The sequence below is a fragment of the Aquila chrysaetos genome, chromosome 9 (assembly GCF_900496995.4).
Source record: "Aquila chrysaetos chrysaetos chromosome 9, bAquChr1.4, whole genome shotgun sequence".
Lineage (NCBI taxonomy): Eukaryota > Metazoa > Chordata > Aves > Accipitriformes > Accipitridae > Aquila > Aquila chrysaetos.
The window spans coordinates 32,187,431-32,199,734 of record NC_044012.1 but is presented as its reverse complement, the minus strand read 5'-3'; the positions used below and the strand labels follow the sequence as shown (position 1 = coordinate 32,199,734).

At 42.8% G+C, this 12,304-nt stretch overlaps 1 protein-coding gene across 17 annotated transcripts in view; it reads left to right on the top strand.

Moving 5' to 3' along the window:
- Nucleotides 1-12,304, top strand: part of PITPNM2 (phosphatidylinositol transfer protein membrane associated 2) — a 143,717-nt gene that overhangs the window by 51,197 nt on the left and 80,216 nt on the right. Inside the window, exon 3 of one of the 17 annotated variants that reach the window (XM_041126109.1) lies at nucleotides 3,627-3,663. The exons of the other annotated variants lie outside the window; for them this stretch is intronic. The gene's annotated coding sequence lies outside the window, so the exon portion shown is untranslated. The remainder of the gene's footprint in view (nucleotides 1-3,626; nucleotides 3,664-12,304) is intronic. 17 annotated transcript variants of the gene reach the window in all.

Below are 12,304 nucleotides of genomic sequence, written 5' to 3'. Positions count from 1 at the left end.
TTCGCCATGTGTGTTTTATCTTGTCAGCTTTTTGAGGCTTTTCTCTTTCCCACTGTGGTTTCTATGGAAATGTCATGGGTTTGGGTGGTGTGTAGTAACCCTCATGACTGCAGCACAGTCACTCTCTGTATTGCTTAGCTTGTGCTAATTTTGTGCCTGAATCGTGCTGCAGGAAGGGGGCAGAGGGTGTTTGACATTAACTAGGGGTGCCAGTTACAGAAATGGCAATCCAAGAGATGTCTTCTCCATCCCCTGGAGTTGAGAAGATTAAGCCAAAAAGATGCAGAAGCTGATGTTGCCAGGCAGGCTTGAGGATGGACCTTATGGTCACTGGTCCCCTGATGTGTGATGCATGCTAGGAGGGGTCCCAGGGATGGGACTGCTGGTTTGGGGAGAGGAGGAGGAGAGGGGCTTCTGTGTCTGGCCCCGAGAAGGACACTTCTATCAAGTGAAAGGTTTGTCTCTACCAACTTTTTCAGAAGAATTAGTACATGCTAAAACATCTAAGGGAATTGGGAGTGTTCCTACCTCTGTGCACAAAGCTGCATGCGTTTTAAAATAAAAACTGCTGATGTTTCTTTCAACTGTCCTTAGTGTGAATCAAAGCACTCATTTTCCAGTATTTCTCAACACTGAGAACACCAGGCTGGGCAGCAGAGATATTTTAGCTCTGCATACAGGATTAGTGGTGTCTTAGGGGGAAAAACAAGGCACCTTGTGTTCCACCAAACTAGCAACTTGCCATTCACAAAAAGAAAAAAAAAAAAGAAAAAACATGCAGTATTGTCTAGCTGATGGTTCTGTGTTGAACAAGGCTTTTAATGTGGAGATACTGGCATCACCTTCACAGTTGAAGAGCTTTAAGTGGGTTGTGCTTGCTGTTACCATCACTTTGTGCGTGCTCATCTGCCATGCTGGCTTAGAGAGCTTCTTCCAAAGAACTGTTCAGTACAGATGGCAGATACTGTAAGTGTCTTTGGGTGTAGGAACTGAACTCTAAAGGTATAGATGCATTTAGTTAACTAATCCCCTTCCTCTTTGAGTTGGACTTCAAGTGATAACTTTAAGCGTTGGTCCTAGGGCAAGTCAAACCATAAACAAGGGGCTGAGGCGGGATTTCAGAGACGGCTGCCTTTGGTGCAAATACCACACTTGCAGTTCACTCTTTTGGGTGGGACTTTTAAAACCTCTTCATGCTCATTAGCTTTCTTCCTGGATGCTCCTGTTGCCCTTGGTCTGGCAGCATTTCTGAAGTAAGAGGTACTGGGCTGCTCGGAGTGAAAGATGCTAGAGGAACACAGAAAATCATCCACTTTGTCCTTGTAATCTCCCTTTGCGCTGCACCCAACACATATTGGCTTGGGTGAAGAGAGTGGAAGAGCCTCTGCCAGGAGGGTTTCTGTAGCCATTCACAAGAATGCTCTTTGAGAACATCACTGGAGGTGTGGATAAAACTAGCAGTATTAATGCATGCTTTTACCACGTCATCTTAGCAAACCATTTTCTCTAATAAGTGTGACAAGCTAACGCAGGGCTTCCAGAGAGGCTGAAGGAATTTGTCCCTGAATCCCAGAGGAGCTCAGTGCTGGAAAGTGTTTGGGAGGCTGATACTGTTGTTTTGAAAATCTTGGAGGTGATTCCCAGGGAGAAGAATATGAGAAAATTACTTCCTTCTCCTTCAGATATGGTCAATTTATAACTGTTTGGCTAATCCGATTATCTCATCTTGCCTGGGATGATAGATGGGATAGATAGCTGTGCTCTGTTTATTTGGGTTCTTTTGTACTAAAGGAGCACATGACCTTATTTTGAAAGTGTAAAAACTTTTGCAGCCACAAATACCATAAAGAGGAAAATGTAGTTTTCTCTACTTTCCCCTGTGACAGGCTTTGAAAATTCAGTCATTATTCTGTAACACAATGTAGTTACAATACTGTCTGTCAGCATGAAACTGGAAAATATTTTCAGCTCAAAATAAACTCCACAAGGAGAATAGTTTCCATGTTATCCCCGATTCAGAGGAAAGCTACTGGACTTTAGTCCTAAATAAAGATTCCAGCCAACTTTGGTGCTTTAAGAAGCAGTAGTTGTTGTCCTAAATTTGACCACTAGCTTAAGTCTGCTTCTCTGCATTGCTCTTTGCGTTGACCAAATCAATGGAGCAAGTTACACATTGGCTTCTTAGTGTTGCTGGTGCTTTCGATTGCTTTAAGAGAGTGGTTTCAGTTGCATAAAATGTGAGATGGAAAGCTTTCCAAAATGTACGTATTGAGCCATCAGTTAGTTGGCAAGTCATTTTCAAAGCTTGCCATTGTCCTTTTTTCCTCTTTAGCCCCACTGGAAAAAAATGTGTTAACCTGTGCTTGAGAAGGCAATGATTTCCTTGGTATTGATACAGTTAGACCTATTTATTTTTTTAAGTGGGACATGCTTCTAATGTATTTAGCAGTAAATCATCCTCGAAGCCAGCTGTCTGAACCTCTGAACAGTGCTTGCTCCTGTTCTTTCTCCTGACAGGGCTATCAGGATCTTGTTGCTGAATTTGCAGAAGAGAATGGCCAATCTCCTTAGATTTTTTTTTTTCTCTCTTTTAGTTTCAGTGATCAACAGGGATCAACCGCATCACTCATTTCTGATGCATTTTTAGAAGTAGCAATTCTGGTTAATTTGGAACTTGGAAGTTTTCTCTCCCATTAGCTAATTATGGCTATTATCCTCTATTGTCATTATTGTCACTCAGGGTATTTTTGAAAATTAAGGGTGCATAACAATGAAACTCATCAACGAGGCTCCCTGAGCCTATTGTGAGTCACCCTTGCTGATTTCAGTGACAAAAATAAGTTTTCTTTTACAACTGTTGACTCCTGCAAGTCCTGCAGTTACTCATCGCGGGAGGGGGAGCTGGTTTGTGTTCTGGCTCATGCCTTGGGAAGAGCCACAGTCACCAGTAAGTGGCCAGGGAGGCATCTCACCCGTGTGTGGCTCCTGTCTGGCTGGTCAGCCAGCTTCTCTCCTCTCCACCTCTAGCCTAGGGCTAAGTTGTTAAGCTTTTTACTAGCTTTTGGATATTTTTGATCTTTATTAATTTTATAAAAGTGCTAAAGCTGAATAGTGCTGTCCTGAGGAAGGAGGGATAGCTGGTTCTTGGCAAAAGGTTATATTTTAGTGGGAGAACAGAGAGGATAAGTTCCTGGATTTGCATAATGGATGCCTCTTTTTTTTTTTTTTTTTTTTTTTTTTGTGGTTTCTCTCCGCTGGTGTTCTGTCTGTATAATTGCACTAAAAGGTAAGGGTGAATGAGTGGAATACATCAGCAGGGCAGACAGGCTATGGTATGCAGCACTCATCTTCAGGGGAAAAGCAACTAGGAGGGTGGTTAAGGACCTCTTACTTTGTTAACCTCACCCCTTACCAAGAAGCACAATTTCAAATTACTTTTTTCTGTTCCTCCTTGCTTTGTTTTTGCATGGAATTGCCTCCAGTAGAGATCAGAGAGATTGGCCACCTTCTCTGATGTGAGCTGCTACCCCAGTGGAGCTGTCAGTCTGGGCGAGCCAACGGTCTGCCCTCAGATCAAAAGTTTTTCAGTTCCCAAATAATGATGCTCTGATTCACTTTCCTTCTAGCTGCCTTGCTCTTCCTTGGATAACATTCCTACTCCTGGTAAGAAACAGAGCTTTATATTGCATGTTATGCTGAGACATAAGCCTGCCGCTAGCTGGTTGGGGTTTGGAGAAGATTCCTGTATGGGCAGGCGTGATGTAAGTAACAGCTTGTGAGAGTTATGGGCATCGTTTTGAAGCACCCATTGCGCATCTCTGACACCACACCAGATGAGATGGACCATGGAGCTGATGCGCAATGGCAATTTGTCTTTTTTTTTCCTAATCTCTCTGCAGTATTTCTTCATCCCATCATGGCTTGGTGCCCTGCTTGCACCTGGGATTGTTATGAATGTGTCTGTTGGGGGCAATTGACTTCGAGAATTTGGAAACTTCATGGTACTGTGCTGAAGAGAGGTGGAGAGGGATAAATATATTAGTAAATCACACAGATGAAGCCATAAGGCATCAGTCTGGAATGAGCTTGGCTTGTATCTTAATTGCATGACATAAAACTAAACACATAAATTGCACACCTGAGCAACTGAGACAATCTTTTAGAAGTGGTGTATTTAATAATAAAAAAAAAAATTGTTAGCAGAGTGTCACTAAAAGTGTGGATTGTTACTGCTGCCATTGCTTATGCTTTGCTTTTCTTTCTTGTAATTATCATGACTCGTATTTTTAGGGTAGCTTTGCAGCTTGTCTATTTTCTGCCAGTTTGGCTAAAAATGATGGTCTCACGTGACGTGATAAATATTCTCTTGGAAACCGATGCTGTATATATCTTGAACTTCCCCTTCTGCTGATGTCTGGATTTGTTCCTTAAAATTGTAACCGCAGGAGCTGGAGGAAAGGTGTCCCTCTGTACTAAAGCCTATGCATATGGCTGTTATGGTCTTAAGAGTAGCTTGAATAGTCTTTGCAGATAAAGCTGATAGACTGGAATGTTTTTGTTTGCTTTAGCTTTTGGGTGGTATTAGCCTTAGTTGTAACCTCTTTCAGTTTCTGTTATCTTTTATATGGACTTCCTAGAGCTCTGATCCTGCAGTGAAATCCATGCAGATAGAGTCCTTCTGCACTGAGGTCGCAGTAATGAGGCCAGACATGGAGCACGGGGCTGCTGCCGTACTGCTCTCATGTGGCACCTCTCTGGTCAGTAGTGCTCAACCTTTCCTACTGGAGTCATAGGGCTTTTCTGGTTTTATTTATTTACTTATTTTAGGGGTGCCGTCACAGGAGCTTTTCTCTGCTAATGTGTCTCCTGTCTGTTTTTGTAAGACATCTAGGTATATGTTTCTTCAGAGGTGTTGAGGGCTGCATGTTGCTGGTGCCCTACCCCAGGACTTGTCCAAGCTGTCCTGCCTGAGCTCCAACCTGCGGTAGCTGTTTCATGGTCAGCCAGCCTCGCTCCGAGGTCTGTGGAGCCTCAGCACAGGTTGAACATATCCACCTAGAACAATGCATCTACTTGTGTGCTACATATGTGAAGACCGTGCTTAATCTGAAAACTCAAGGTTGTAGTGAGAACTTTCTGGTAAAAGCAGAGATTGCTTTATGTCCTCTTTTCAACGACACCCTCCAATTCCAGGCAGGCTATGAGGTGCTGCTGGGTAGTCCTTGGGTGGAAAAGGTGTTGGGAAAAGGCATCATTTGTGTGCTCTTCCAGACAAGGTAGAGCTCATGGACAAGCCTTTGCCTTGTGCGTTTGGGCAGCATTGTGTAGGTAGACCCAGGGGTTTCCTACCTGGCTCTTGCAGCGATTGACTGTATGTGCTATTGCAGCTGGCATTGCTGGGAGTACTACATCAAAATACCATCTAGAACTCATGAAAGACTAACGTGCTATTTGTGTTACTGATTTCTGGACTTTGCTGTCATTCAGGATTTCAGCTTACTGATACAAGCAAAATAGAAGCAAATCTGTGGAAAAGCAGAAACTGAACTTTTAGGCTAATGAAGCTGTATTGTCTGACAAACGGGTAGCTAAACTGCTGGAAAAGGGGGTGGGTTGACTTTTAATGAGAAGTTATTAGATGTTGAATAGCTGTTAAATTGCTGTATTAATAAAATGGACAATACTCTCTAGCTTGTCTCCTTAAAGTATTCTATTAATTGAGAACCCCCTTTAATATATTCTTTTAAAAATCAATTAACATTTTGAAAAACACTTCTTTGACTGTAGCGACCTGATTCAGATTAAATCAGGTTTATGTCACAACTGCTTCCTTTATGTACTTTAGCTGCAATTTGTGGACTCTGTTGATAATACTAACTTCTTATATATGAGCTTAAGACTTCTAAGAACAAGTCTAATGAGCTGACTTTTTTGTCAGAGTGTTTTGAATTGGCAGCAAATAGAAAAATAGAAATGAGATGAGAAAACAGGGTCTGCTGCCTGGAGTGAGAACTTGGATATTATTTTCAGTTCAGCTACTGATTTCTGCTTTGACTGTGAGCCAGCATTTGCAGTGAATTTTGGACTAAACTGTCCAAACTTAACTGTCCCTCAGACACTTGGATTACAGGTAGAATGCAGGTAACTTTTATCGCTCCGAATAATTGTCCTTTTCTTCATGCCATGTTGTGACCAAAGTTGAAATGTTCAAGCCCTTTGGTTCCTCTACCTGCAGGACACTGTTAACACTTTCTGGATGTGCCAAAACCTCCAGCTTTTGGTGGTTTTGACTTTCTACCTGCTGGTTCCAGAGGCTTTTATATTCTGTCACGCTTGCAGCAGGCGAGGCAGGTGAGCAGCATCTCCTCTTGTGGTCAGGCAGGACTGGTGCTGTCAGTTAGGGGCCAGGATACACGTTTGCTCTTGATGTTGCCGTCTAAGAAAGTCCAGATCCTGAATCAGGTCACTGTTTACAAAGCAGATTTATGTCAGATATAAATACAACTGTAATGCCCTTTAATGAAGGGCATGTGTGGCTCTTGCAAAGCTGTGCGGCACTCCTGCTATCTGATAGCTGACAGACAAAGCTGGAACAGCGATGCTAGAGAAATTCTCAAGGTCTGAAACAACTGGCCAGACCGTAGCGAGAATTGTAAAGCCTGAGACAGGAAACTGCACCACTCTGTCAAGGCCTTCAGAGCTGTCCCTGAAATCTGATCTGATAGGGTTTGACACTTTCTGCTCGGTGCTTTGTTTCCGCAGCCATTGTGAGGCTGGAACAAGGTTTCCATCCTATGGCACATCTAGTGAAAAGGAAATCTTGTGCCATAACCCTTTGTGGACTTGCCTTTGTAACGCTTTCTTATGAGGAACACTTCAAAAAAGGGCACTGCAGATACGGTTTGGCTATTTGATGGGGAACAGAGGAAAAGTGAGTTTATTTGAACAGGCCTTGGGCGTCAGGAAACAGATTTTGTTTCTTTTTTTTTGATCCTCATTAAATTGCTTTCTTTTGTCCCATATGTGCAAAATGACGCCTTGTTGTAGGACACTCTGATTGGCTTGTGAAGTTTAATTTGTAGCTGGAGAAGACAGTTGAAATCCCATTTAGTTTGAGGAATAAAAACACATGGAATTCCACACGAGTCCTCAAGGAACATGAGAAATCTGCCCTCGGGAAAGCTCTCTGCTTGCCTTGTTGGGCTGAAACCGCAATATGTGGTCTACGGCTGTTGAATACTTTGTTACATCCAGAAATTCTCTGTAGAAGAGAGAATTATTTACTGGAGAGGAGTCTGAGTGAAGCCAGATCTTGGCTTTTTGAAACCAGTGGCAGTGGGGAGAGGCTATGGGAGGGGTTCAGCAGCAAAATGGGTCAGAATAAAAGGCCAAAGGAATTGCTTCAGAGTTTTGTCTTGTGGATATGACAGCTGAAAAGTTAGTTTGGTTTGTGATTCCCAAGATATTAATGCCACTATTGGGTTCAGAGCACAACTTAATTATATCTGATAATGTTATCCACAGCAAGGATTATTTGCACCGGGTTTTGAGGATACTGATTTAAGTGAGGGTTTGAGCATCTTTTGATCTTACTAGTTTCATTCCTTGTCATTTGTAGAAACAGTCAGGAGATCTGTAGCCCTTGTAGAAGAGAGAGGGGTGAGTGTTTGGTTGTGGCTGTGCTTATCCTGAGTGTCATGAAGCCACACGTGGTGGCAGGCTACCTGGGCAGCTCTGCTAGTCTTCGTTCAAGTTACTGCATCAAGCAAATCTGAATCTACCCAGACTTAAACAAAACAGAAAAGTTCCTGAAGTTTCTAGGTGCTTTCCTGCAGGAAAAGGGCATGTCTGCGTGCTACAGGAGATGGGGTGGAATGTGTGCAGAGAACCTCTGGGTTCTTGGAAAAATTTATTAACTGTGATTTCCAGGAATTACTTTATTTTCTGCAGAAATTACTGATACCTCCAAAGGCAGTTGGTAAGAAGAAAAAAAAATTCTTTTGCATTTTATTCTTGCAGAATTGGGCTAGTTATCAGGGCAACTTAATTTACTTGAGCTACCCCACTCCCTCCTCTAGTTAAAAAAAATTACTTTGTCACAAAAGTTGGACCCAGAAAATCTTGAATCTGCTCCGTCACTAATTCTCTCTTGGATGTTGGACCAGATAATTTTTCTCTCTGTACCTCAATTTCCCCCCAAATGAGGAATAATGATGGTTGCCCTAGCTACTGAGGCCAGGGTAGAGCCTTAATGTATCTATCAAGCGCTGCGAGATGGCTGCAAGGAGTACAGCTGGGCACCGGCCAGGCACTACTGCTCTTGTAGGTCTGGAGCAGCCACTCTCCTACGCCTGTGCTTATTCAGGTTGGGTGACTCAGTCAAACAGTGTTGTTTCCTCTTTTCTTGCCAGTACCTGCGTTTGTCTCCTTAGGCACTGCTCCTGTCCTTGGCTTGAGGCGAATTCATCATTTATTATTATATTTTTTTCAGAGCCTGGCCTGATGGGACTTATGGGTTTCCAACTGAGGGTGTCCAGACTGACTGGAGGTGTTCATGTTCCTTTCACGGTGCCATTTTCTTTCCCTGTTATATCACATCTTGCTTCATGACAGGTCTGCAAAATGATGGAGATGGTAATTGAATTGCATGTCAAGAAAACCAAACAAATGCAAGACTATACAGCTGGCCCTGAGTGTAATCTGGAGAAGGATTTATAAGTATTATGTAGAAACACGCCGTACTTTGTGTTCAGAGAAGCTTGTACAGAACTTAAATATATAGAGGTGCAGCTGGCTTCCCTCCTGGGAGTGACAATGTCACTCTCTGCAGTGTAATCAGCCTCCTCTAGTCCAATTCTGTCTCAGCACCTGGGTGTTTTATTATGATTGACTTTACTGCAGGTGTCCTCTGCCTTGAGTTTCATGAAGGTCTCTCTGTGTTGTCGGAAATCTGAAGATGGATGGCTGTGGCAGTAGAGAAGTATCAGGGCTGTTGAGAAGGTAGTTGGTCCATTCAGAGGAGAAATTGAAGAGGTGATTAAAAAAGAAAAAAATCCAACTTTTTTTTTTTATAGCACTTTAAATGCTTTGTAGGTATCTGTTATGGATGCTTTTTAAATTTCATTTCTAGGGTTTGCTTGCATTGAAGGTATAGATATAATTTGACTTGTATTTTCCCTTCCGATACTGTATGGCAGGGCATCCTACGTTTTGTGTCTTTTGTCTCACCAGCGTGTATCTTAACTACAAAATACATGTTCAGTTTGCCTCCCACATTCTGTCTATATAACGTACTGTCCACTTCCATTTCTTTGCCATGAAAACCTCGTTACTTAGGGGGAAAAAAGGCACCAATAACTAGTGTGCTTTTTCCAAGTTTCTAGCTAAACTAATAAATCAAGATCTTATGGGAGTTTGGGGGTTACAGTGGGGATTCTGATGTCTCAGGCAGATTCCAATTTAACTCCACTCTGTAATCATAAAGTTTTGATTTTCTTAAAGAGAGAATTGTCTCCACATGGTACCTGCTTTTCCTCTGCTTATGCTCCTGGAAAGTGAGCATGGTCTGATGGATTCATCCATGTGCCTTTCTCCTTCCCAAGTCCTGGATTCAGTTTCCAGCTTCGGCTAAATTTTAAGTGATCATAGTCTGTCCCTCAGGGGTTTTTTTGGGGGTGTGTGTGGGAGGTTGTTGGGTTTTCAGAGGGGCGGTGGGAGTTGGGGATGTGGATTAACATTTGGCAGTATCCCTGGGGTGTCTCTCATTGCCTGAACTGGCTATTGCATCCTGGTTTGGAAGAAGCATGTAGGACACCTCCCAGCTGCAAAGGGGGTCTTAACCTGGTGCGAAGAAGTAAAAAAGGAGTTTAGGCCTTCACCTTGCTTCAGGGCTTCTCATCTCACCAAGCACAGCGGTCACAGCAGCTTCTAGGATGATGGCACCGGTTCTGGGTTTGTCACCCCTGGGGCTGACTGGGCAGTAGTGTAGGAAAACGTTGGCAGCCAGGAGTGCTCCAGCAATGAGTCATGGTGTTGTTAGAGGGAGAATTACCACCAGGAATTGTCTTTGTCATTATATGAACTCTGTTGGAAATGTGCCAAGATGTATATCCCTCCTGGATACGCAATGGAAAAATAACTCTTCTAGCATTGGGGTTAGGCTGCTTGGGCCAGTCTTGGTCTTAATAGTTAGATGAACCAATATTGTGTAGTTCTTAGGAAAAGCTGCTTTCTTTTAGGGCTTTAAACCTATTTCAGCCTCAGTTGTTTTGCAAATATGTATTCTCCAGTGGGAAGGCAGAGGCAGATATTAACCTCCTCCAGGGAGGACTTTCTCCTACTTCCAGAAGGTTCCTGATTTAATCGTTGCGTGACTGAATGGTGTCTCCTCTTCCAGCAGCACACGGAAATGTTTCTGTCCTCAGTCAGAACCACCTTGACTCCGTTCGGTCCCAACCACTAGCAATGCAATGGCATTATCTCTTCCTGGAATACATTGCCTGAGGTCTTGGAAAAACCTGCAAAGGTCCTGTGTTTCATAGGGGTGCAGCTGTGACCCCAGTGCAGCAGCTGGATCTGGGGCAAAGTGAAGAGCCTGGCCCCATCAGCAGTCCCAGCCCCACGGTGGCTCCCCATGGAGGAGCCTGGAGTTACCTGTCCCATGGCCCTTGAGCTGGGGACTGTTGAAGTGACTTAAAACAGAAACTTTACCCTTCTTTAGACTTCTTAAAAAGTTGAGGGATAAGCATCAGAAATTACGCAGCCATTTGTTACCCAGGCCAAAGAAGAAACTCCACTGGTCTGGCATGTAGTTCAATTTTGCCTCCTCTGCCTTAGCTTGCAGTCTGCTTAGCCAAAAACACCCTGGAAACCTATAAATTACATAGGCGTTATTAGAGGCTAGGGGTTTCATGTTGTGGTTGGCATTAAGGATGATTTGCAAAAGCAGTAAGATCTGATGGTTTAAAAATGCTACATCACTCCGTATGTGGGATGAGGAGTGTTAGAGGGGAAGAAGTAACACCAGCCCAAAATGTGCTGAATAATGAACTGAAAATGGTTATTGATTATCCATGCACCTTCATTATCCTGCTGCAATCTGAGAGCAGCTAGCGGTTCTTTTTTCTTCATTAAAAAAACCAACCCACTTTCAAAGGCACTTATGAAATATTTAGTGTAATTATTTCCAAGATCAAAACTCCAAAGAAATTACGCAGCCACAGAAACCTTGTTAATCTTTTGGTGTTATGGATGAAAGACGCAACAGAGATATTAAACATTTACTGTTCTTCTGCAAAATGGCCTCTTACTTTCAATCTCAATTGCAACATTATTCATCAGCCATCACTGCTGCGTTTGTCTGCTTCCCATGCAAGAATTTTAGGTGTCATTACAAGTTTCTTCTGATGGAGTAGGACTTATTTTCTCTATCCCTGTTTTGCCTTTAGGCAACGCAAATCTCAGCTTAATGAAACCAGTGTGAAGTATTACGGTGCTATAACACCGACTTTGCAATCATACAGTGTTTCCCTCCATGAAATAGTCTCTTTAAACAATCTATGAATGTTCGTTCCCTTTTCCACATTATATTTGCATAAGTGAGGTAATGAAATGTTATTTCCATCTAGACTGTAACTACTGAAAAAGTTGAGTAGCTCTTGATGTCTCTTTTCAGTTTGAATAGGGAGTTACTGAGGAAGCAATCCAGAGTCTATCCAATGTTGACTCAAATCCCAAAATAGCATTTTTGTGTCTCAAAAACAGGTTTAGTGGATCTGCAAGTATTTGGAGATAAAAATTTGAAATAACCTTGATAAATAGTCTGAAATGGGCTATAATTTGGAAGAGATGAGTGCAAAGGCCCAAGAATAAGCTATAAAATGGGGAATGGCTTGCTGTGGTTGCCATTCTGTGGGAGGTGAGATAAGGCTGCGATGGGTTTCGACCTGAGTGGCCGTCAACTGCCTTACGCTGTTGGCAAATATCGTGCAGAGATATATGAACAAGAGTCATAGGAAAGAGATGAAGTTATCCTCATTTTTTAGGACTGCTGTGGCTCACACCAGTCTTAGAGATGTGGATCAGTGGGAGAAGGGGTGAAGAAGACAGACAAGGGAGAGAGGCATCACATGTGTCTTTGAACATGAAAAAGAGGAATTGTGGAAGAAAATAGTTAATGAACCATTTGCTGCCTCTCCTGAGGTTAGCACAAGAAGAAAGGGGCTTGAACTGTAGTGAGGATAACTGAGGTTAGACAGCAAAAGCCTTTTATGTCTGTAAACAATCTGCAGACTCCTGAGATTCC